The 27,867-nt window shown below is 41.0% G+C and overlaps 1 protein-coding gene across 1 annotated transcript in view; it reads right to left on the bottom strand.

Moving 5' to 3' along the window:
• Positions 1-27,812, bottom strand: part of ARHGAP6 (Rho GTPase activating protein 6) — a 312,873-nt gene extending 285,061 nt beyond the window's left edge. The window contains exon 1 of the mRNA XM_015633373.2: positions 27,557-27,812. The gene's annotated coding sequence lies outside the window, so the exon portion shown is untranslated. The remainder of the gene's footprint in view (positions 1-27,556) is intronic.
• Between the last annotated feature and the right edge of the window lie 55 nt (positions 27,813-27,867).

Genomic DNA, 27,867 nt, shown 5'->3' with positions numbered 1-27,867 from the left:
TTTCTGACTATTGATAAACAGCTAAATATGGATTCCATTCGTCTGTATGGGGATGGGAGCACACTGGGGAAATGCATGCACAGGCAGGTCACTCTGCAGGACACTCTTGTGTGCCCCATCACAGCAAATGTTAAACACTGCTATTTTAGCTTCTTCTGAATACATTTATTAATGTTACTAAGAAGCTCAACAGCGAAGGAGAAAAAAAATTCCACGTTTCCTAAAAAAGCTATGAAGAAACCCCCAAATGCTGTATTCTACCCCATGGGAAAGTTCCTAAGAGGTCCTCAAAAGTGCCTCATGCCTTTATACAACAGGAAATCTAGTTAGATACAAATGCTGACATTCTTGTATGCTCTGTCCAAGAGGTTTCAGGTCATGAAACAGATCTCACTCAGCTAAATACTACACTCATGTTCACAGGACAAACCGCAGCAATACTTTCAAACCACAGCTAATCCTATCCAAATGGGAATGTAATCTGTTTGAATAAATAAGAAATAAAAGGAAGAGTGAAGCCAAGGAATAATGAGCGTTTCTGAGGGTTGTGTGTCTCGGCTGAGTACTTGAAAGTGGGGTTGCATCATTTGTACTGCATATGCTGAAGACAAACTGTGCCCTGTAAGGCAACACGAACAAATGTCTTGGGACAGAAGACTCCATGCGTTAAACTGTGATTTTCTGCCTGCTGGAGAGTGCTCTTTGAAGTTACTGCAGATGAATTCCTTCTGTAATTGTATTCACACAGGCATACACACTTGCATTATGAATTTTTCATCTGCTTCTACAGCACTGAGCATTGGGCACAGCCAGTGATAGAATGACTGATTCCACAGCACAAGGTTTGACTAAAGCAGAGCTCCTTGAGCATCATGCACTAACTTATAGTGATGTCCAAATACTGCATTTCCTAATACATTTTGCCACAACCATTCAAAATGTTTCAAATGGCTGCAGTGGAGACTATGGTTATACTGCAACTATTCCTACTGCACAATGATTCTTACAGCCCACGCAGAATGGATGGACATTGCAAAAACCGAGCTGCAATCACATGAGTTTTATCTCCAGCACAAAAACCTCTCACAGCATAAGTTAAAGATAATATATTTGGCATGTAAAATGATAAATAAAAACACAGTGGGTATTAAGTGCCTTCCCAAAGATGAGGTATTTGGCCGCATGTCGCTCTGCCATGCCAGCTGTGCTGACTGCAAAGCTTACAGCCTTTGGCCTGCCCCACCACCTGTCATCTCCCCTTCACTGGAGATTAACACCTGCCCTGGACTGCTGGCACAGACACTTCCAAGAGCATTCCAGCACCTTTTCAGCAGAAACAGCCACACTAAGAGAGCGCAGTACTGGAAGCTAGTCTGGACAACTGAGACTTAACACAATGTGGATCCCACAAGTGGCTGTGCCGCTCACCTGGAGCATTGCTCTGCAGGTAGGAACAGCCTGTGAGCTGCTGGATGGGGACTTCTCCATCTCAGCAAGCTGGAGAGACAATGTGATCATAAGCAGGACTCAAAACCCTGTTTCTTTGTCAGATGTCACAAAGTGTCACAGGTTTGCACCCACAGACACCGCACCCCACAGACCTAGAGACAAGCACCACACCTGCTCTGAGCACTTATCCTTTGAAAGTCCCTAAGATACTTAAGTGCTGAACACTGCAAGTCTGGCAGATTTTTTTTCATTTATATATAATTTTTAAAGAAACAACCTCTTCATATGTATGAAAGGTGAAATGAGTGTTCCCAATATGTCCTACAATAAATCTCCCTGGAAACACCCAAAATCTACCTCCCTCCCTCCCTTCTAGATGATCCCACCTTCCGCACCAGGATTTCTTCAGAGGCTGGGTCTAGGATGCAGATATCCTGACCCTGTACCTTCAGTCCTCTACTCCAGTTTTTTAATGTTTCTATTTCTCCTTCCCTGTGAATATTCATGAACTAGCTTTTATAACTATTCCTGTCATCCAGAAGAAATTTAAGTGGAAGCACATGTGACTTTTGCCATTTTCTTTTCTGTCCCAAGGATTGAAATAGCCACAGGGAAACTGCCCACTATGTTATCAGAATCACTTGTCTGCAGTTTGGAAAAGTTCGTGAACTGGCAAGTCCTGGAGCTGTCTAACAGCAAAATCTGGAAAAGAGCTTTTAACTCTGCACATTTGGGAGAGAGGTCCTCCTGAAGCCAAAAGAACTATGGGTGTTTTTAGCTAAATTTAAATTCTACTGGAGCTGGTAATGCAGGCGTCTTATTCCCTCAGCTAAAAAATACAGCCTCACTTTTCTTCTGAAATGTTGACCATGTAACACCTTTGAAAATATCCCCAAATAATAAGATCTAAAAGCCATTAGAATAACTCATTAAATATATAACCATGTGGAAAGAATAGAGCTTCCCTCTCAACAATAAAGATTCTCAGAGATAACACAAGGACGTTGGTGATGCTGTGATTTATATAGAGGGCTCCAAATATGCCTGTAACCAAAACCTCTTTAAAGTACAGACTGGGTTAAATAAACAAAGACTGATCATTGCAAGCAGCAGTGCTCAGCTGAGTTCAGTCACTGCATATCCAAAGGTCCTGCTGGATGAATATTCAAACAATGCATTCAGCCTTATGACCTTGGACTCCACTAAAGAAAATTCCAGGAGACCATCGAGGTCTGAGTCTCCACGATCTCCCTGGGAAGAGAATGTAGAGATTAATGACCTGAAAGTGTAATGTAACAATCTGGAAGAAAATAAAAACCATACTGAACTAGAGTTGTGAAAAAGGTAAATATCTGCAAATAGCCAAAAAGCCACTTTGACAGATATGAAAACCACAGTAGGGGCAGGGTAGGAAAGGAAGGGAAGAATATAAAACTGAAGTATCAAATGACAGCACATAATATGCTAAAGAAAAAATTTGTAGAAAATGGACATAGAAGTCTGTGCACACACTGTGAAATTTTGCTGCTGTAGCCAAACTGGGGACTAAACTACATGAGAAAATAAGCCAAGAGTTGACAGTACTCCCTACTCAGAAGAGCTGTGGTACTCAACATTGTTCAAGTATACTCATTATCTAGAGGAAAGAAATACTAAAAGGAATACTCTTTCCTTAGTAGACAAAAGCACATATTTTGCAAAGATCTCACTTTGAACTAAAAAAGTCTTCTTTTTCACTATCAGTGCCTACCTTGAACCTAGGCAGTCCAAAAGCAACAGGGGAATTTTTTCCTCCACTTTCAGCCACTACATATACAGACAACTGCAACCCTGTCTGTGCCAGGTGAGCTCAAGGACAATGAGTTCATTGACTTGCATCCTGCTGGGCACACAGTCTGTGCTCTCATGGGGTATCTGCACACAAGTTGTACCTACACTGCCTGCTTGGCCAGCTCCAGGCTGGGGTCACACTCTGCTGTGCAAAGTACAAAGTCACAAACCCAAAACAGCTTTTCCTCCCTCCCTGCAGGCCCCACTAGCCCACAGGGCCAGTTATGAAAATGCACTAAGGACAGCCCAGTGGGCCACAGCCACAGAAACACTTCTTGCTTCCCAGCACACAGACACACTGTCCCTTTGCTCTGTCTGTCAGAGCCCGGTGCCAGCCACCTCAGAAGGACACAGAGCACTCTGAGGATATGGGACACCCACGCTGATACAGCTGGTCACCAGGAGGCAGCAAGACTCTTCTTCTCACCCATCCCTGTCACTTCTGTGCCTGCATCTCTGCTGACATGAGTATGAGCACGAACAGCAGGAAGAGGTTCATTTTCTCCAGGATCACGTCTTAGAAACACAGAATTATGGGCTGGTTTGGGTTGGAAGGACCTTAAAGACCATGTACTTCCAGCTCACTACCACAGGCAGGGACACCTTTCACTAGATCAAGTCACTCCAAGTCCCATTCTACCCGGCCTTGATCACTTCCAGGGATAGGGCAGCCGCAGTTTTGCTGGATAACCTGTTCTAGTGCCTCTTCACTCAGTCAAACATTTCTTCCCATCTTCTTCATCTAACCCAAACCTATCCCCTTTCTGTTTAAAGCCATTCTCCCTTGTCCTGTCACCTTCAGGTACTGGAAGGTGTTATAAGGTCTCCCTGGAGCCTTCTTTTCCCAGCCTGTTCTCACAGGAGAGGTGCTCCAGCCTTCTGATCATCTTCATGCCCCCCCAGGGACCCACTCTAACTAATCCACATCCTTCTTATTTTGGGGGCCTGAGAGCTGGATGAGCACTCCAGGTGGGGTCTCACAAGAGCAGAGTAAAGGGGGAGAAGCATCTCCCTGGACATGCCTTGTGTGCTCTTCTGTTCTGGAAGAGCCACTTTGAAATAACAGCAAACACAGTAAGTACAAGAAGGGATAACAAGAAAATAAGGAAAATACACAAAAGATGTCTGATTTCTTTGCATCTTCTATATTCTATCTGTATAGAGGAAGGACATGAGCAACGTAACATCCATACTTCCTCTTTCTGAAATATGCTGTTGATAGATGAAGATGAGAAACAGCAAAAATAATGAGGGCCAGGTATAATTTGCATCCAAGGGTTTTGGAGACTAGAAGTATCAATGAATGACATAACATATAACTATTTCTATAGAGATCTCTCCCTTTAAATCAGCACACAAGTCATTATAACTCAGATTCTATAGACAGCGTACAACATCCTTAACACTCAGAAAATATCTCCAAAAAAATAAACTTTCAGAATGTGAAAATTTTATTACTATAAACTTAATTTTTCTTATTGTATTCAAGAATTCTTATTAAATTTGAAGAGTAAATAGCTGCTGATTAAGTTTACAAGGAAATAAACAGTCAACAGGAAAACAAACTTCTAATCACGAACTATTTTGTTGATAATAAAGAACATTTTCTTCAGTTCAGCCCAGTTCAGAACAGGTTTGCTTAAAGCGTAGAGAACTGATTGGAAGTAAGGACTTTTCCCCTTCCAAATCTATACATACTTGTCAGAATAGGCTGACATAAAAATAAAAAAGAAATGGAGACCAAAACCAGTCCGTTCAGACACCTACACATTCCTATCTGCAGATAGTGTCCAAGATATCTAACAAGCTGCCTCCAGATGCAGATGCAAAGGCAAAACACAGTTTGCTTTTTCAAAAATCCTGACTACCTGATGCAGACTGAGCACACACTGACACATTTGGCAATCTAATTTCATATAAAAACAATTGCAACCACATGCTCCAAGGCTGCTCCAGGCTGTGAACCCAATCAAGCTCCATGAGTGCACACAATCAACAGAGTGGCTTCAAAATAAACACACCTGATCCAAATTAAAAGGATAATTTTAATGCACATACAGTGCTGGTTAACTGATTTTCTGGTAATTCCCTTAATCTCAGTAACAATGTGGTTTTACACGTTTTCCAGTTCTTCTCTTACATGTACTCAGTATTATTTAACCAATTCTATAATACTGATTTTCTGTCTTATGAACTGAATTCCAAGACATCACCACAAATAAAACATGACCACATGCTATATATATTATTCACCATTTATAACAGAGTATGTATGCAATTTGTCAGTCTGAACAGCAAAAGAAGTACTAAATTAAGGAAAAGATTATATTGTCATTTACACTCAACACATAAAACAGCTATCAATCAATATAAATCATCTTGCAAGAAAAATAACTCTGAAATATAATCTAAAAAGTTTTAAGTCCTTCACTTACTAAATTAAGTACTCATTTAAAATCAGTGATGAAAATCAAACTGCAAACCCAAATATGATTTAAAGGGCTACGAATAAAACCCTAACTGAAGACCAAGTCAAGAGACAAAGGGTTATAACTCAGATAATAGAGAGCATATGACATCCTTAGCACTTGTGACGTTCGCACAAAAGACCAAATAAGAAACTTTGAGAATGCCAAAAGCACCTGAGGATAAAAGACAATTGAATAATTCTTGGGTTTATAATTTATTGTAATTTTAATTAAATTACAGATGTGATTCACACATTTGTCTGTATTTGCCAGAAAAATTTTATAGGTTTAGTGATAGTCCCAGTGACCTCTTTCCTTCTCTTTTCCTTGATTAAAGGAAGTTATGTTTCTCTAGATATTCCCAGCTCACGTCTGCAGATATATTTATTTTAGCAATAGGATGAGGCAAAGTTTTGATGTTTACTTACTCAAAACACACAAGAAAGCTTTGCCAAGGCTTTTTGATGAGGGCCCCCAAATCACTTCAAATTAGCTACATTTTCAGTTCCTTATTCCTGAAGGCTGTTTGGAAACCCACAATTACATTACCCTAAAGAAATGAATCCCATTTTAAAGAGTTAAAAATGAATACATTTTCACAAAAATAACCAATCTACAATTCATCTGAGCTCTGACAGCCAATAGGGGAGCTCAGGGAAACCATGGACAGGGAACAGGAGACAGCACCTCACCTACCCCTGTCATTAGTCAGGGAAACACCAAGCATTTTGGATCATCCTAATGGAACAGACCCCAATAAAGCAGAACACAGTGTAAAAAAGATAATGAAAACACTGAATGAAGACTGAAAATATTTCAGATTAAAACTGAAAGAGCGTTCTGAAGGCCCATGTTTATACAGATTGTGCTGAAGTGGGTGGAATTTTAATAATTTCATTGGCAGCTCACCATTAACAAAGCCAAATAAAACAACACCCAAAAAAAATCAACTGCAACAACTCCACATTTCCACACATATATAGAACTGTAACAAAGTAACTATTTATTTTTTTTTTTAATATTCCCAGAATTCTGATCTGGATAAACTGACTTAGAGAAACAAAAAAAAAGAAAAATGGCATCCTTCTCTTTCAGGCTAAGCACTTTGGCAGCTGGTAAGTTTAATCCCACATGAGAGGCCACCTCATAAGAACACAGAGTGTTCAAACCCAGAAACTTCTGATAATAAAATTGCTTGTGTAACTTCGACTCTAAACTCAAAGGGGAAGCAGTCATTAAGTACGTACACAATCACCAGAATTTCTCTAGCATGATGCCCTACACAATTTTTTCTGTAACTCCAAACATAATAGCATTGTTGTTGGAAAAAGCAGTGGACACATCACATGAAAAACCAGTCGCATGCAAAATCAAAAAGCACTTGTGAAAGTCACATAATAAAAGTCACCAGTTTTACAGCACTTTCTCCCTCATACACAGAAAAGCATTAAGATTGTAAAGAGACTGCCAAACTAAATTTTCAGCTAAATTAGCTGCATGGAGTACTTCTTCAGTGACAGAGTCAGACGTTTCTCTGAGCCCTTCGGTCCTGCTGGCTCTTCTCCCTACCTAGGGCAGGGCCTTGGTTCACACTAGACCTTCTCATCCCACTCCCTTGCCTCTTCACTTCTACATGAAGGAAAGAGTTAGACACAAGGGAAGCAAGATTCTATCTGTCCAGGTGGCTGCATGAGCAGATGGGGATCAGCTCCCCAGCACAACCCTGTGCTAGCACAGCACTTAAGTGGAGACGTGCTACACTCACGTCTCAGTACTCTGGGCAGAATTTGATGAGCCAAAGCTCCTCCTCCCATGCTAGAACAGCACTGAACAGGAGGATCTGAAGCTCATTTACTAAATAGGAACCGAAAGAGGAAAATATTATGCTCTAGAGCTTCCTCAGATGTGAGGCCAATAATGAATCTTTATGTTTGTCCAGTTTTCACACATAAAATTCAGCCTGCCAGAGCCAAATGTGGGAAACACTTTGTCCTTCATTTGAACACACACAAATTATTCATGCAGAAAACTATACAGGAATGTACACATGTACAAGAAATATATTTGTAATGATATATGGGTATTGTTCTTTCAAATCCTATCTTTTTAGCTGCATATTTGTTTCTGGTCTCAGCATGTATAAGTGAAATTTTATTTATATGGAAACAAAAAAAATGAGTAATGTCCTTCAGCTCAAGTACTATAGAATGTAATATTGCTTGTATATATAGAGACAAAATAATACATATCTTGTTGAATTCTACTTCTAAAACAAATGACATGTCAACTGTCTGCTGCCAAAGTGTGGTAAGACATCTAAGAAAAGCTATGTATTATCCCATACAAAAATGATGAAAAGTATTTTCTCACAAATTCGATCTCATAAATTAGTTCAGGTGCTAAATGACCAGCTGCAAACACCACAGCAGGTAACTGAATAAATCATACATTGGAGCAAGTCATAGGAGCAGCACACTTTCTAAATGAATGCTGCTTACTCCTCTTGCAATATCAACGAGTGTCTCTATAAAGATCTGTCTAAGCCATGAAGTACTGAGTTATCTACAGAAAAAAGAACAGTGAAATGAAAAGAAGTCTCAAAATTAAACAAGCCTGTGAATGTATGAAGTTTGGAAGGAGACAGATTGCATCTCATATAAAAGATTATCAAGAGACTCAGGCAGGGACATACTGGAGTCAGCCACAGCATTGCTTGTGGAAGTCAAACACAGCAATGATTGACGGGACAGCCTAAACAAATATGCACACAAACCAAAATTTTCAAAATGTTTTTTAAAGAAATATGGTAAATATTCAAGTAAAAGCAAATCAGGTCCTTATCTCACCACTGCAGTTGGCATTGTATTACAGCTTCCCAGCAGGTGTTCAGGTTAGATTAGGCTGGGTAAGATCTAATAAATACAGTCCTCCCTACCATGGGAAGGCAAATTAACTGTAAAAACAAACCCCCATCGCAGACAGAAAGAAATACTGTCAAGTGAAGACTGCAACAGAGTCCTGACTGACATCACACCACAGCTTTTTTTATTGAATATCACTTTTCATTTTATTAAAATAAACATGTGTTAAAAATGGACCATGTGTTGTGATTCCCTGACAAAAAATTATATTGCTTCAGTCCCAAAATAGGAACCAGGATACCCTCTATTTTTCCAGTATAAAAGAACAGATTTCCTTCATGAGCATTACATGATCAACCCTAACTTTAAAGCTGAGTTATTTGTGACCTTTTCCTGTTAGGAAGGGCAGGGTGTTTACACATCTGTTGAAATATCGTATCATTTGCAAGCTAATAGTTAACTGATCCACAAGGTGTTAAGACATGTTTTAAATAAGACCACCCCCAAAAAAGACACTGTGGCAATTAATATCAGCGTGCTGCTTGATAAAGCTTTGTGTTTATTTGCCATAGCAATCTTCCTTTTTTTTTAAAAAAAAAAAAAAAGCAGAATTTGCTACAAAAATATCTGATTTTCTGACTAGAAATATTTTTACTACAGCCTAATGTCTTTTTTGCAAAACAATCAAAGCATGGTTATTTGAAGTTAGACACATTCTAGCAGGATAAATGCACCATAAATACTAATTCTTCATGTGAGCAACTCTCTCCTACTATGTCTGTGAGCAGACCTGGAACCCAGGATCAGATATCAAAAAAAAGCTGATACTTTAAGGAGAACCAACTGTATTCCTTTAAAACTGAAGTTTTGCTTTCTTACAAATAGTTTAAAAAATATTCATCAATTAAGATGAAATACATATTTCAGCTAATTCTAAGATACAACTTGGTTACTTCCATTTAAGATGAAAAGATTAAAAAAGAAAAGTATGCAAAATCTTACATGTTAAATATCCACTCAAGATTGTAATTTTTCTTGTCCTGTTAATGGGATTGCATGTATTTAGGAGAAAGGTATCCTGTAGGGCACGGGACACACAGCCAAGGACAGCCAGGAATGCTCAGCTGTGTCACCAGTGCCACCACTGCTGCAGGGGAACCCTGCACTGGCTGAGCCTGGGCATGCAGAGCTGTCCCACGAGTCACAACTGCTGCACAGGGAAGGCTTCTGCATATTTGCCTCCAAAAAAACAAATTTAGAGCTGGCAGAACAGGCTTCACTGCATCTGTCACTGGATCCTTTCTGCTGTCCTTTTAGGAGATGTTTGTCCAGAAAAAGGTAAATCATTAGATTGATTCCTCTTGGTAATGGCTAACTACCAGGGCAAGGACTTTTGAGAAAGCCATCAGTGCCTAACACGGCTGAAATACTGGAAAGAGAATCTGACTGTTCCACTCCAACTTCTCACACAAAGATCTAACCAAGGCACTGAAATCCCCATCTACAAGGACAAAAGATAACAATTACTTCCTCTTCACAAGTGACAAGGTCACCAATAATTCAAGTCACATTCCTCAACTTGCATTTCCAAGCATGATATTTGGCCTCCTAAATAGAGAAGGGTCTTCAGGGTGTGGTGGTTTTGTTGCATCTTTTTCCCCATTTTTTTTTTTCCCAGTACTACAAAGTGGCCACTGCTAAACCAGTTTTTACTGCAGTAATTTTCCTTCTTATCAAAGCAAGTTCTCACAGTAGTTGTCCCTGGTTAGGGGAGGATGACAGTTCTGAAGGGCAGCAGGATTGGAATCAGGAACTGTAGCATGCAACCTTGCCTATTAACACCCACCAACTTCCTTCAGAGATGTAATCACAAGGTGGAAGCTTGACAGTCTGTCCCCAATAAAGTACTGCAGAACACAGACACCTATCCAAATGAGGACACTGGGGATCTTTGGCATGCACCTCTCCTTATCAGAGGGCTGAGGTGCTGAAAAAGGTAAATGCAGTGCTTGGCTCTGTGTCCCACAGGCTGCTGTGGTCCAGCACAGTGTACAGGCAGGATGGGCTCCAGGGAATGAAGCACTCCAGACTACTGGGTATGGCTGAAGGCTGGTTTACCCTCTCATACAGAAATAATGAAGAAGGTATTTAGAAAAGAGGCTTACTATTACTGCTGCAGACAGAGTAACAGTCCAGAAGTAGTTAAGTGATCATAACAAACAGGTAAGAAAACCTGAAGTTCATGAATAGCAGCAGTGGAGGAGGCTCAGCACAACTGTTGCACATAAAAAACTGACAGCCACTTTCTTCTACATCCTCTGCACCTTCATTAAAGCACAGACTTGCAAACCCAATGTTTTCATACCAAATTACAGGGCTAAGTTGCAAGCCAAACATATGTAAACACCCATTAGGTAAGTGTTAATAATTCACAGCAACATGCCAGCTCTCCAGTAAGACATTTAATGTGCAAAGAAACCATTGCAAAAGGTACTTGGAATAAACTGGATAACTTTCAAACAAAAGGAATTGCTTTGTGTATTAGTATTGCTCATCAAGCCTTTCTTTTGCTATTCTTGAATTTTGTTTTAAAATAAAAGTGTTTCTGCCTAAGGTTTAAATTTGTGTACTTAAAATCACACACATAACCTCTTCCTTTTCTGATGATGCTGATGATGCCTCTGCCTTTGCCAGCCAAAGGCAGAATTGGGCTGCATCAGCTGTCAACCAGACACCAGGATTCAGCTGACCCCACAGGGGGTGGTACCCTGTGGCAGCAGCCAACACCAACCACAGCACCTGGGTAACTGGTTCATAAGTAGCACCATCCCACACACCCAGCAGACTGATGGGATAACAACAGCACTGCTCAGAGGGATTGAAAAAGATTCTGAGACACCTCTTGGAAAGAGGAGTAAAACTGCTCCAGGCAAGGAGCTGTTGGAGAGCCAGCCAGGTTGGGACAGGAGACAAGTGAGGTGGTGAGGTATCCCTACATGGGCAGGAGCTGAACTTGGTTTTATGCTTCATCTCTGGGTAATCTCACACATAAAGGTGTCCAACTCCTTTTGTAGTACAAGCACGATCCAACACCACCCAAGTAAGCTATAACATGTGCTGATCAAAACAGACTTAGTTCTGTAGAAATAAAAGTAGACTGATCCTCAAAGACACTTACTTTTAATTTAATTTTATTGTGATTTACCAGATTAGTAGGTTTTATTATATTTCTTAGCTTAGTCTCGGAAGGATTTTGGGTGCACTACTTTGGACCTCAACAGACCTTGTGGTACAGCCATTCACTGCATCAGCTTCTGACTTCTCACTCACCAGAGATCTTTACACCATGTCACACTGTGAATCTACACAGTCTCCAGAACACTGGGAAAATCTGACCCCTGTGGAAAGGGAGACAGGAAGATAACAAAAATCAGTATATGCAGCATTCCTCCTATCACTGACCCTTGTCTAGGAGCTAAAGGAAGTTATATTTATACACAAATTATCAATACACAGCCTTTTCAATATGAAACCCAGGCAGAAATCCTGTGCATACAGCTTTCTTCTCAGTGGCTCTGATACTCTCTTTCCTCACCTTTCCAATACAATGCTGTTCTTCTTACATTCATCCACAATGCTCTGCAATGGCATCTTGGCTTTGATGATGCCACCTTTTAATTTGTAGCGTTCCACTGTAACTCAGCCTATTATCACATCAAATATTAAACATTTTCCTTCCTAACTATTCCCATCCTCTTCACCATCCTCATCTACTGCCTATGATCATTCCATCATGTCTGGTATCTGTCACCCAGTTTTGTGCACTGGCAACTTATCTCCTTCTCCCCTCATTTGGAAGAAATTACCACTAAATTATATTATAGTATATTATATTATAGTATATTATATTATAGCTTATATTATATTATATTATATTATATTATATTATATTATATTATATATTAGTATGCTTATTACTATAACATTGTCCCCATGGTTTAAGAATCTTTAAAACTTAGCAAAGATAAACATTTGCTTGCTAAGTCCACTAAATATCACAAAACATTCTCTGTACAATTGTTGGTGCAACTGTATCCACCTGTTGTCTCTTATGTAAAATTTCTGGAAATAAAAGTCTCTTGTGTTTATACACCTTGTACAGTGATATCCTAACCCACAAATAGGGTGACAGGATATTATGGTAATGTAAAAATCACCTCTGCAATGCAAGGCGACCTGTGATGCAGGAATGCCCACACAAATTCTCTGGAATCTGTATGGATTTGCACACTGCTGGATGCCCATTTCTGTCCCCCAACCCCCCACAGTCAGGGCAGAAACAACTGATACTCTTATCACTCACTTTTACAGTCTCATCCCTAATTCGGGCATAATCCCAATTTAAACCAGTTATCTAACAGCTAAATATCATTTCTCTAGGCTTTGTGGTTTCCAGAAATAACTAATGCTACATCCCCTTCCCCCATCAGGGAGACACACCCAGCAGCAATTGCCAAACCCCACCCTATCCCCACTGCCCTGCTGTGTAGGGCCCAGTGGCACAGAGACCTAGCCCTCACAGCAGACACTTCCCAGCCCTGCCTGGATTAGCCACCAGATCCACAGGCTCATCTGCAGCTTGGATTTTTCATGCCTTGTCCCTTCCCAGTGCTTCAGTGAGCCACCCCCAGGCAGCTCCTAAGGACCAAGCCATCACTGCCCACTGCTTCTGTCCCACTCTTGGGGAGGAATCAAAAGATACTTTAACATCTGAGCTGTGCATAGTGTAAATAAACTATATATTCTCACAGAGCAAATGCAGCCCTAATCCATAGCACCAGAGGACAAAGTAGGAAAATGCAAAAACTTTCTTAGTCCCTGCATCAAATGCTGTAATTATTCTTTTCCAAGCTGAGCAAATTAATTTCTCCCTCAATGGTCTTGAGCACTGTCTCAACCCTTTTAGTCCAAGTATTTTCTCAAAAGCTGGGAAGAACAAAAGCAAAATCAGAAACAGAATATTTCCAGAGTTATCCTAATACAAAGCATGGAAAAAATATTTCTTCATTTCTTTCAAATTCAGTACGTTAGATCCTTTTCTACACATTGATGTTGCGCCAGTTGAGCATAATTCATGAATTCCTCACTCTAAAGTAAAGGCAAAAGCCCTCCAGTTGTCTTTGGAAGCAAGTGACCTCCAGCTATTTGATCTCACAACCACTCCTGTGCCTCATTGCTCTGGAGACTCCTCCACAGGAGGTGTCAGAAGGAGCTGGGTAGGGACACCCAATGTCATCTGAAGTGAGCACAGTGGTCCCTGGTGTGGTGGTGCACAGAACTGCAGAGTCGCTGTACTGAAATGCAAAGCAATACCCCACTGACTCACTGCACTGAGCAGTCAAACATGTCTGAGGAGCCCCAGCTCTACCCTCTACAATCTTCACCCACCCAGCTTTGCAGTGTCTCATCTCCAGGAAACAGTATCTCAGAGCTGGGAGATGTTTCCTGACAAAACCAAAGAGATGGACAATAAAACCTTGACTTAAATTATTAAGAAATAGTAAATTTTGTATTATTTTTCTTTTCCCTGACATTGTACGTTGCAATGTTGTATAAGTAACAGCTTTTTAGTAACCTGGACTCCAGATGTACTTAAATTATTGTGAAATGGTTAAATTAACATTTTTCCATGTGGCAATCATTCACGGCAGCAAAGGATCCAGACACAATGAGTATCTCCCATGCAAAAATGGGAGATACTCTTATTATGGGATTTACCCTTATTATGCTCCTAAACTCTTCTCCTTTCTCCCATCAAACATTTGCAGCCTGGCTTTCCTGAGCAAACACACCTCACAGAGACTGCGTGATAATGTAGAGATGTAGTTCCCAACTTCACTCCTCCAGAGTTCAATTCCAGGCTTCATTAAGGCTTCACAAATAAATTAGAGTGCTTTGCCACTGCACAAAATAATCTTCATTTCTAAGGCAAGCCCCAGCAATTCAATTGCTTATTCAAAAATATATATGTGACACTTGGAGTGCATCAAGACAAAAGCTAACCCAGTTCCATCTCACACCATGCTCACTGATCTACAGATCTCTGTTCAGTCATCCCAGGCTTTCCCAAATCTTTCATGCCTTTCCCTGGCAGGGTTACTCTGCCTGAAAAGGCTAGGCTCTAAAATAACCAAAATAGTGAAGATAAAAAAGAACAAAAAACAACACCCCTTTGGACCTGATGGGAGGTCTCATTATACTTCCCACATGCTGCTTTTTATGTGTCCTCAACAGTTCAGCAGCTGCTTCTGCTGCACCAACACCTCCAGCACTCAATCTTGGAAGCAAATCCCCTCCCTTGTTCTTCTGGCCCTTTATCACTGGCTCCAAGGAACATGCCATGCGAACTCCCCTTTGCTTTTCTGTTTTCAGCCTCCTCTAGCCTTGGATTTATTTCAAGAGGGGTCAGCAAGCAGGCCTCTCTGTAGCTCCCCCTGCTATGTACCTTCTACTGAAATCCTCACATTCTCCTTGGGAACAGCCTGACAAATTGCTCGCTTCCAGCTTTGCTTTGATTTGGCCCAGATGTTGCCAACCATATTTTTCCTTTCCCACTGGCTTCCACTCCACCTCCATCTGTCTGAGACAGATCCAGCACAAGAAGAGCTCCTGCTTTCCTACAGATGCTTTGGTCCTATTTTAATTAAAGGGCCAGTCACCCTCTAGCAGAGCAATATGGTTATTAAATGCCTTCATCTCAACTAAGGGAGTGTGTTTCAAAGAACTGTAAGGAAGCCAGAAATAAATAATTCACTGCAATAATCTCGTTCTTTTCAACTATAATTCAAGTTAATTCATCTTAAGCCTGCTATCTTCAGCTCAAAAAAAGTTCTATAGTTAAATGTCATGCTGAATGCTAATTCCAAGTAACTGGACTTGGTCCAAAAGAAGGGTATCCAAGAGCTCAAACCACTCAGGAAAGATGTCCTGCCACCTGAGACCATGGCCACCACAACTGCAGTATGTCCATGAAGGTGAGCTCATTGCAGCTCCCCGTGTTTCCATTTCCAGGGCTTAACAGCTCTTCAACTTGCCAAGTGGTGATGGTTCTCTCTGATCCCAACCCCATCATCAGGATTCAGCAGTTCTGGCAGAAAAGTTTGTGTTTGTGGAGCACAGGCAATAAGGATCATGCCCTGTTATCTCTACCCACTCCTCTGGCAGTGGCACCTCACTGTCTCTGCTGGGAGATTGGCAGCCTTTCAGGATAAGGGAAGGATTTCCCTGGTAGAAAGCAAAATGGTATCTAGTTTCCAGCCAGTTTGTCAGACAGATTCCCAAACAACCAGGCCTCCAAACACCTGAGAGCTTTGCTTAAAATGGACTTCCAGAGAGGAAGCTCTGACAAATATAGCAGTGCAGCCTAGCTGCCTCCATGAGAGTGCCCTCCAGATCAGCTATCACAGAACATAAGTTACAAAAGAACAGCAGATATTCTCTTTTTAATTTTGGCACTTATGCCAGACACCCACATTCTACAGCAATTAGAATTTCCATTTACCATCTGATCAGCTGGATGGTACCAGTTTAAAGAGCTAAAGGGCACACATTTGGACTTCAACAATGCCCTGATGCAGCCTCCAGATGTGTTTCTGAAAAAACAAGCAGGTACGCTGTCACAAGCAGAAAACAATGAATGATAGTAGAGGCAAATATAATTTAGCAACTTGTGCTAAAGCACGTATCTATCATCACAAAACAAGCACAAATGAAGCATGAACGTTTGAAATAGCAACAGCTGAAAGTGCCACTAAAATGAAAAACTGCAGAAGGAAACACAACATATGAACAAGGCTTAAGACCCCCTTACTGCTAAAAACCAGTATTCAGTTGTATGGAAGACCTCAGCATTACAGTCTTTCTCTGGAAAGGAAGAAAGAAGGCTCTAATTACAATAATAAAAAGCAACAATACTAAAGATCTAGAGTAAGATTTCAAAAACTATCTAAATAATCTAGGAACTTGAGGTTTATCGTCAAAAGCTTCAGAAAATCTCATTGCAAAGATGATGGTGAGAACTATTCAGAGAGCACCAAGCACTGTGGCAGGTAGTACAGACCACGCACTGCTGGGTCCAACATCAGCCTTTCATCTGACTAAACCACACAGAGGGCCAGGTGCTGTGGCAAGTAGAGCCACAACATGCTGAGCCATTCCATGACCTGAGCACTTTGGGCTCAGCACTCCCAGCAGTAAACCAGGACATCATATCATGTGCAAGACAGGGCAGGGACATCCAAGCAGAAGTCAGAGCTCTCCTCTGCCCAGTAGTGGTGGCACTTCAGTGGCAATCATGCTTTCCAGCCTTGATGATGTTCACTTAGCTACTCATTTACCACACTCTCCTGTCTTCTGCCCTTCCTTATCTTCTTCTATTTGCTGGAATCACCTTTTCCTCTTCTCATGTTCTGGTTCATGAAGGAAAAAAGTACTTAGCAAGGCTGCAAATGGTTATAAGTCCAAGCTATCAAAGCTTTGTTTTACCGTGGGCAAGATCCTTCTGTCAGCCTGTTTTCATACTCGATGCTAGAGGCTGCACCTGCTTGACAAAACCCCTGCCAGCTAAATGAAGACTTGCCAAGACAATTTCTCAAGAGCAAGGAAAAGACACATAGGTCTGATATTGATCAACATGCTTCAGAAGCTCAAAAAAGCCCACTGCTGCATTGTTAACAGTAGCAAATTATGACTTGTGTGCCTTTTAAATAGCAGAATGGAAGCATTTATTTCAGCAAGCCAATTTGGTACCAGCTTTTTCCAGGCTGTGTGGTCCCATCTGCCTATTCCAGTTAAGTTTAGCTTTGACTGACCCCAGTTACATAACTGCACCCTTAAGCTGATAAATCGTAAGGTCAGTATAAGGTTAAACTCTTGCTGTGTATGACAATATAGACAAATCCCAAACAGTCCTAATACCACACCTATTTTTCTATGTATGTGATGCAATTCCCAGCTCAAAGCTCAGCAGGAGATTTCCTTTCCTTCTTGCATACCTTTTCAATTTCTTTCCTTGTTCCATTTCTCTCACAGATTATTTTTACATTTATAATGCAAGATGACAAAAGTCAAAGTTAGAAAAGCTAAACTGACTGCAATGCTTCTATACCATCATTTTATTACAGGCATTGAACTGAAGTGTTTTAGGCAGCACATCATATGGTCTGTCACAAGGACACTGAACTAACAAAATGGTTAGGAAAAGTTAGCTGAGTTTTGCCAAATGTTCAATATTTTTAAATGTAAACAACCCACATAACTGGAAAAAACTCAATGCCAGAACAAGTCTAGCATCCCACTGTCCTAAAAGTGTAAGCCCTTCTTAGCTCTGGGCTCCCTGGTGCTAGAAGAAGCAGGCTGGCTTCGTTAAATGAGGTGACAGAAAACCAACCTGGCAAGTAGCTACTGACAGTTCCCTGCCAAATCCCTGCTGAAGTTCTGCTAGGGCGCTGTCTAGCTGCTTCTGCAAAACACGAATTTCAGAAGGGTTTGGCTGGGGTTTTATTTGAATTTTACTGACATCTTTAAAGAGCTACCCTTTGCATTTGTGAGACACCAGGAGTAAAGTAAGAGTAGCATATGGCTCACAGAGTAGAAACACACCAACAACTTTGGAGAATGATTGAATGAAAGAAATTACTCTTCCGACAACCCTGCTTCAAATGCTGGCACTGGAGAGCATCATAATTTCTGCAGCTCAGCAACTTTTGTCCCATCAAAGGTATGTTGTAGCACAAGGGAGAACAGCACTTTTCATTCTACTGTGGAAAGAAATGATACTCTGAGTCACAGAATCACAGAAAACACTAGGTCAGAAGGGACTTCTGCAGGTCATCCAGTCCAATCTTCTACTCAAAGCTGGGTCTCATCTTCCACATTTGATTGAATCCTGTGGGCCTTGACCTGTCAAGGGCTGAAAATTTCCAAGAACAGATATTCCACAGCCTCTCTGGAGAACCCATTTCAATAGTTAACCACTCCTGCTGTGAGTACTTTTTTACTTAAATCTACTCAAAATTCCTCTTGCTGCAACTTGTAGCTGTCATTGTGCAACTCTGACAATACCCAGCTGCATCTGTTCCTTAGTCCCCATGCAGGTAGTAAGAGTGGATTTTCATTCCCCCTTGACTGTTCTCCAGGCTGAAACAAATCTCAGCCTTTTTTTATTCATTAAGCACTCTCATCCATTCACTGTCCTGATGACCCTCCACTCCATTTGCTCCAGTTTGTCAACATCTCCCTTGCACAAAGGAGTCCAGATGAGACCTCACAAGGGTGAAGTCACTTCCCTTGACCTGCCTGTTACCTTTCTGCTCACACAGGCCAGTTTTCAGGTATCCTGGTCTCCACATTACACACCTTCCACAGCTCACTAAGTCAGTTAGATTAACTTGTTTTCCTCTGGTCCACAAGAGGTGGAATAATTTACCTGCATTTGGGGTAAAAAGCAGGTGGGAGGCTCTGTAACACAATTTGCTTCAAGAAAGAAAGTTATATTTATCTCTTACATTCACTCTGTCTCTGTTCAGGAGAGGTTTATGAAACAGAAAGGTTCCCTATGAGCCTTGGCAGGGCAAGGAAATCATATGTGCTCATACCTCAAGCAGAGAAAAGCACTGAGAAGCATTCTGGACAATGTACCAGAGACTTAAAAAAAGCAAATTTGCTAATGTAAATCTCACTAACTATTCTGCTAAAAATTTGCTTTAAAACCCTCCATATATGTTTCCTGTCAATTACATTGCATTACTTCAGTGAATACAGAATTAAGGCACTTTATCTCTGAAACAACTAAAACTTCTAATCGTGTCTATTTAAGAAATTTGGCTGCCTCATTCTCCCGGCTTGCTATGGTTTCATACCCACTCCCTGGCAGAGCCCACTCTGTAGCAGTTCTGAGTCTGCTGCCCACTTGTAAAGACCTACATGATGTGTCCCTGTGGTGTGCTGGAACAAGAGCTGTCACTGGATGCAGACACAAACACATGCTTGAGAAACAGTAGTGAAGCAATGAGCAAGAGGCACACCATATTTTGTCGGTAGGAATGTCATGAAACAGCCACAAGAAAACTCAACCATATTTTTCTAATTTATGATAGAGTAGACAGGGTCTTATTTTGGAGCATGAAAATGTAATCTATCCCAGTCTCTCTTTCCCCACCACCCCTTTCAAATAGTAGTCTGCACTGTCATCAAATTAAATTAACAGTTAAATAGAGCTGATTTCCAACCAGGACGTTACAAGGATTTAACCTTTCTATATACACACACGCTTACAAAAGGAATTGTGGTGATGAGATTGAGAGAAAAATATTACCCAGAATCCTTTTAAGACTGAAGACAGGAGAAAGAGAAAAGGGATTGATTATTATTTAAGGATAAAAATGAGGTAAGAACAATCAAAATAACAATATTTGAGAAGTGATAGCAGATGTGTCAATCCACATTCTTTAGCTTCATATTCTGCCATTTCACATAATTGTTAGCTGGCCCCAGAGCCTCACAGCACTGTATAAAGAAACAATTGCACATCTTCTAAAAACAGAAGATGGTGAGATCTCTTGAACAGCTTGCCCAAAGACCGTATTGTGCCAAAATTTTTATGGGTTTATTCAATAAATTAAAAGGAATACCTCCTATGGGAAACGAAAGACATAGCAGAACTGAAAACATTTCCTGTAGGAGGAGTATTTTTAAATTTTTACAGAGAGAGGCATATGAAAACTGAACAGAGAACAGCCAACTGGTTTCTCACCACATTAGTCTCAGTAGGGTGCTACTCAACTGAAATTACCCTTTGGAGAAAAAATGAAAAAGTTAGTGCTCAGAAACCATCCTGCCATATTACAACAGTGGCAGAAAACAAAAGGATAAAGTAAATAAAACCTGAAAATAGAAATGGAAAATTTGTATTAGTCTTCCTCTTGCAAAATCAGTTATAGATGCTCAGTGGACATACAGTTCCATCACTGAAAATCAAGACCAGGCTAACTCCAAGGCAATGCAAAAGTAATCTTAATTGCAGTAAAAAAAGCTAAAACTAAATCTTTCCTTTGTTAGCAAGGTCTGAAACATACTTTGTACTTTGCTGAAAACCAGTGACTTGGCCAATCCAAATAGTAGGCAATAGCTACAGTAAAGCAGCAGGTTTTTTTCAGTATGAATATCAGGTGATGAAAACAACAAGACACAGTATCTTCCTTTTTAATGTTTGGCAGGCAGGATAAAGGAAGATACACTTAACAAGGAGTATTAGAAATGGAAAAAAGACAAGCCCAACTTAAAAATGTCCAAGTGCATGGAACAGGAACTCAGAACTTAACAAGCAAGAAAGAGAAAAGTGAGTTCCCAGCAGCCAAGAGGAGAGTTTCTGCATTGGACTGACAGCTCATGTGCATCTTCACTAAGTGCAGTGCTCAAAAATCTCTTTCTGACCTTACACACACAGAGTCCTCACTAGTAAATACTGTAAGTCAGAAGGTCTTTTCTTTGAGAGACTACAGAAGAGATGAAGTGGGAAGATCCAGAAATGACAGTGCTGGTTTCATAACTGGGGATGCTGATGCAAGCTGTTCCCATAGCCAGGACTGTGAGGATGATGACCCAGGGATGACAGCTTTAGGGTGTGAAACTGATGCTTGGTTTTATGAGCCAGAGACACACTACCTAACCTACTTAGGTCCAAAAACACAAACATGTGGTACCCAACATCTGGTTCCAGTACAACAATGTGGCGAGCATCAGGCACTGGAAGCTCATCAAATCCTTCAAAAACACTCTCAACTCTCCCAGGGATTTAATAATTCTTAGCTGACAACTGGAGTGGAAAAAACATGTAACTTGAAATAGCCAGTCTGTCCACATCTAGGAAAAACTAAAATTCAACCAGAAAACCTCCACATACATTTCCATTGACATGTATTATTGTTACAGAATAAGAATAGATAAAAAATAGTAGAAATTGTTTTGAACAAGCACAGCTTAAAAAATTGTACACAATAAATGACACAAAAGTTTTAAAGTGTGGTGATGAAAGTAAATTCCTAGGACTGAATGATAACTAAAGGCTTTGCTTCCTTCCTGATGCTCTGGTTTGATTAGTAGCCACCAGCCAAAAGGAAGGCACACATTTGAGTACTCTGTTGAAGTCTGAAAGCTCATTACCTACCAAAATTGTCCAAAGAGTTGCAATGTCAGATGAAGTCTGAACCTTGCCCTGAATCTCCTTATTGCTTCCCTTGCAGTTTCCACACATTGAATGGAATATTTGGCCTCTTCTACGATTCAGAGACACCTGGTTCAGTTAGCAACCCAGGATGTATCAAAGTTACGTTTTAAAATCTTAACTTAATTCCAGTGATGCTTATGCTCTCAAATACTGTGCCATATAGCCAGAGAATCAAATATGAGCAGTGTTATATCATGTTTAAGGAAACTAAGACAGGATTGCCATTATAGTTTTGATTTTTAGTACATTTTATACATTTAAGATTTCAACTCTACAACTCTAACATTGATATGCTGAAGTTACTACTCTGCCATCATGACTGTTCAGCCCTACTTGTTCAGAACTTCCTGCTGGTTTCAATTATGATATTTACATCTGGAAGGAAAAAAAAAAATAAATGCCCAAACATCTTTAATACCTGTACCCTTAATACTTATACAGCTAGAACACTGCAAAAGAGACTTCTGAAATGTTCTTCACCTGCAATCTGTCACAGCTGCAGTTCTTGTCACGCAATGTGCTTCAACTCCACCATGAAGTCAAGACAGTTGTCTGGGTTGTTAATATTTTAGAGGTTACTCAAAATTAATTTTCAGTCTCATTTCTATTATTTTCACAAGTTTTTTTCCCCCATTACTTAAACAATACACACTTGAAAAATTCTGTCTGTCCTGGCCATCAACCCCCATATTTTCATCCAGTGTCTTCAGACGTAATTTAGCTGAGAATAGGAAGAGTCCATTTGCCAAAATCGGAAATACTGAATATATTTAGTTTCTTTTAATTGCATTCCTGTCATGAGAGACCCACAACATTCCTGCCCACCAAATTTTGTAATTATAGAACTCTTACAGCATTGAATGGAATGGGCTCAGGCTGAGACTAATCTGTGTGTCCAGTGGTTTGGAATGTCATAGGAAAGAAAATAAAGCAGAACAGCTCACTGGTAAATACCAGCACATGCAGATTTTACTTTAAAAAAAAAAAAAAAATCTTCCAAAGTACAGTTCTCACACATATGATTAAAAAGCCGACTCAACAGAAAAAATGCAAGTTATCCATTTAAACATGCTAGACCCCCATTTTGCTTCCAGGATAGTTATCAGAGCTCTGCAAGGGAATATGCTCCAACATGTCTTCTATCCATACAGCAAAATCTCTGGATTAGGTATCAAGGTGCTTAAGAGTAACAGACACTGTGCTCACAATTGATGTCCACCTGAACCTCCACTGACACAGCTTGAGGCTGTTTCTCTTGTCCTGTTACTGGCTGCCTGAGAGAACCCCCACTTGCTACAAGGAAAGAGAGAATCTACACTGCCTTCCCAATGAATTTAAACTCTTAAGGTATGAAGCCAGTGAATTTACCAAAGTTGACCTCCCAAGACACCTGTCACCCGAGACCTGTGCTGTGAACATTCACTGCTTCTCATGGCCATGCTATAAAATAATTCAGTTAAACTATTGTTGTTCTGGTAGTGCAGATTAGCTTCTCCAACATTCTTGCAGCTCATCACAGCTGGGCCAGCCAGCAGCACAGGAGACACCTGGACAGCTCCTGGCTTCTTCCCCCAAAACCTGATGAGGAACCAGGGCAAGCTTCCCTTCCATGCCATGGAAAACTCCTCCTGTAGTGCTCAACAAAAAGCTGGGCAAGCAAATGCATTGCAGGGTAAGTCAGGAGGAGGAGGAGGAGGAGGAGATGAAGAAGGGCTGAGCCATCCACCCACAGCAGCCCAATTTCACTGAGAAGCAAATTGCAAATTAAAGATGCTGCTCCCTGCCTCCCAGGGGCCACATACGCAGGTGGGAAGGCTGCGGATGTTATGGTACCATTACTTTAAAATCAACTCTCCCCCAAAAAAAGCATATTAGATGGAGATGGTAATGTTTCATTAGTTAGCAACACACAGACTATGACAGCAAAATAATCAGGCCATTTAAATTTGAGTGTGTAGATTTGGTTTCTCATAACAAATAGATTATTTGGATACATTCCCATGATTTGCCATGTTTTTTACCCACTTGCTCTGGCTTTCCACTACCATCTTTAAGACAGAAAAATAAGCAGAAGAACTAACACAACTTGAGACTTCACACATATCTATTAATCTTGAGCAATTCTGGATCCAGCAAACATATTTCAGTCAGTCAGTCAGTGTAAACCCTTGCATCCTTCAGTTGTACAAGTTTACTCATGTATGTTAGCATAAATGTATGACAAATTTTGGCAGAATCAAGGCATTAAGGTATTTCTAGATATTTCTACCATCTTTTCCATGATATTTAGCTTACTTAGAAACTTACTTGAGCATATGAAACACTTAATGAAAACACAATAGGCTTAATTTTGCAAGTGGAAGTGAATTTTCTTTAAGAAAAATGGCATAAAATGACAGCCGAGATCAGATGGGAACTGGGGATGAATGCTTTTTATCCCTTATTTAAAATCCCCCTTGGCTTTGTCCTGCTGAAACCACTGGAAATGTTGTTGCTGATTTCCACAGACCCAGGAACAGTTTTGGTTTTTTTATTTAAGCGGTTTATATGCATAAGCAGAAAATAGAAAGGTGAAAGAATGCTTTTGAGAGAAGTAAAGTTCTGCCAAAGATAATCTTATTAGTTGTAAAAATGTTCTTGTGAAGAAAACAACATGTCAATAAAGGTCACTGGACAGTGAGAGACACGTCTGTCAGATGATGCTTCACGTTCAAAAAAACTGTGGACCTAAGAACACAGATGTGACCTGCTGCTGAAACTGGAAATCCCCTGTGCATTCAGATATGCCATTAAAAAAAATTATTTATGAATAGTGGCATGAACTTAGCAGCAATCTTTCTCTCCCTAGGCCAGTAGACAGGCTTGTCATATAAAATGCAGGAGTCAAGGAATTACGATGAAAAAAAGGTGAAATAAGCAATCCATTTTATTCTCCTGGTCTCATAACAAAGTTAGTAAGGACACTGTAGCCTCATATACAGAAATGCCAGATCAGTGGGGCATGCCTGCTTTAAAACCTGACTAGATCTGGGCCAGGTGCCCCCACCCCTGCAGCCCCAAGGTATCAGCTGTCCCAGGGCAGGATTCATCCAGCACCAGCTGAAACCCCACCTTCAACATGTCCCTGGGGATGCCACCACACCAATCCAGCTTGGGACAGGTGCAGGAGGTGCTGCCCAGAAGTTATAATTTTGAAGGGGTTCTGAAGAGGAAACTTCCATGGTATTTTTACTTCTCTTTGCTCCTTTAAAGATTAAGGTAGCAGGGGAGAAAACAGTTCCCACATACACCTCCTAGCACATAATCCTGTTGCATCCAAAGTGGCTCTAGAGCAGTATCTCCTAAAAAGGGCAATTATACTGAAGGTGTTGGAATGAAGGTAAAGAGAAGTGATTTTGCAAAGAACATTTATTTGATTCCCAACTAAGAGGATGGGAATTTTTAAATACTACAACCAAAACTTTCAATTTTCATTAGGCAGTCATCTGTTTGGTTGTCTTTTACAGCTGAGTAAAATCATTATTGTGATGTATTTTGTTTCCCAAGTTGAATAGAAATGGAACTACAGATTTTCTACTGACAATACAATAATTTGAATAATGGGACCTTTTAAAGTTATAATATTATAAAGAGTTACTTCCTTTTCACCCAATAAAATTTGGGTTTTTTCACCTCCTCAAGCACACTTGCTTTGCTGCAGCCACGATGAAGCTGCAGACACAAAAGAAAATACTTTGCTTCCAAAATAATGAACCTTTTCAAATAAACACTAAATAGGAAGCAAACAACTAAATCTTTTACTAATAATGCTGTTTTATAATGAGACCAGACTGAATGACCATTAGGATGCATCCTTAAAATAAGAGGAGGAATAAGATCACAATTGCACAACTGCAAAATATGTGCAGTTTCCTTTAAAATATAGATTAATGTAATTTGTACGTGTCTTTGCTGAACATCTAAGTTCATATTTATATAATGTCTTGAAAACAGAAACTCTGAAACTAGGGAGTATCAGGTTAAATGACGACTGACATAAAATACTACCAATTCACAATGACAGCACTGACCCACTGACCCACAACAGGATCACAGGACCCTGCTACTGGCTTCACCGCCTCACCACCATGACATCCCTCCCAAAAAAAAAGGGTTGACTACTTAAAAATGCTAGACTCACACCAAATAAAGAAAGAACCCAGTAATTTGCAATATGCAGTCTGAAGATGCACTGTGCTGTGTGTTTTGTCGACGCATAGATCCAAAAAAAATGCCCCAAATGTCCACCACCTTTGCATAGATTCAGTGAAAAAAAGGAGAACCTGCTTAGTTTTACATGTCAGAAATCATGGTGTGAGTCTTGGACTCAGTCAGGAAACTCTGCACAGGAAACCTTATGGATTTTATACTTCCTGAGAGACCTTATAAAATCTGGATAAGATGTATAAAAGGGATAAGCAGCAAATTTATCCTTAATTAGTGTGATCACATATTATCTCACTGTCCACTGATGCTACAAATCCCAAAATCTTTGAGATCATTATTTTTTTACTAGCTTAAAATTCAAGCATCAAGATGAAATATTGCTAAGAGTAATTCCTGATTTCAAGATTTCATAATAATCCGTTTTTTAAAGCTGCTAAAATTCTTCACTACCTCTTTCAACATTAGCCAGCATCATGCTCGAAGTTGCCACCCACATGTTGACACTCCATCACAATTGGTAGACGTTAACAACTTTTATACTCAAAGCAAACAGGGAGATATGGGAGCTCAGCAAAGATGCAGCCTTTGCCCATGAAATGTACATTTGGTAATCCTGTGCTATCATGGTGCCTAGTTTGGCTTTGGATCTGATATTTGACCTGTGTAAGGTAACCATTTTACAAGGACTTCCCACTGCAACAATAGGGATGTTTTAGTGATGCATCTAATTGTTACTAATTATGGTAAGTTCACCTGCAATGGAAATGGAAATGCTGCTTTCTGATCCCAGTTCTCCAGAAGGCACTACTAAACATTAAGTGGGAAACCTCATCACCATGAACAAGATGGAGAATTTCTTAAAACACAGAAGTTTATTCTTCTTCTGCTACAAAGGGCTCAGCATAACCAGCTCAAAGAGCAATTGCTACCAGGAAACAATGCCACATTTCTTGAGAACATTCATCCACACGGTATGGTATCTACCGGCCAACATCGACGATATCCAAGTTAAATTAATAAATATTTGTATTGCGAAGTTGGATTTGTCTTAGAATACAATTGCTCCTCACGTGGTTCCCACACATATGCATTGTCAAATAAATCACAGTTCACTGGGTGTGCACATTAAAAATAATTTGTCTATCTTGTTAGAAGCTATCACATACTTCACTTTAAAAGGTGTGAAACTGGGAGGGGAAGGTTTTACAGGCCTGGAACAACTACACATGGTACAGCCGAGGGAACCTCAAATATCCGACCCTCCAGTGCCGCGGATGCCAGCTCCCGGCACCAGGGCTTCGACGGCCCCGCCGCACCGGGCGGACACGCGGGGTCTCGCCGAGCCGCGCAGCCACCACCGGGCGGGAGGTGGCGAACGACGGGGACGGGGACGGGGACGGGGGCGAAGGCGAGGGCGGCGCAGCGGGTGCCCGTCCCCCGGGGGCGGGCGTGCCTACCTCGGATTTCCACACGACGTAGGCGGCGGGGCGAGGCTCGGGCGACGAGGGCTGCCCCTTCCTCTGCTGCAGCCAGCGGCGGGGCGAGGAGAAGATGCTGTTGGCGGGGCTGGCGGTGCCGCTCAGCGCCAGGGCCGAGGGGGTGCGCGCCAGGAAGGGCAGCTCGCAGCCGGGGCTCCGCTTCCCGCGGAGGCTCTCCTCGTCAAAAAGAGCGCTGCCCGGCGGCGACCGCTCCAGTGGGGTGCTGGGGGTGGAGAAGGAGGCGCCGTGGGGCTGCGGGGCTCCCCGAGGACCGCGGCGCTCCCCCGGGG

Source organism: Parus major, chromosome 1, assembly GCF_001522545.3.
Source record: "Parus major isolate Abel chromosome 1, Parus_major1.1, whole genome shotgun sequence".
NCBI lineage: Eukaryota > Metazoa > Chordata > Aves > Passeriformes > Paridae > Parus > Parus major.
This window is presented reverse-complemented; position numbering and strand designations above follow the sequence as displayed.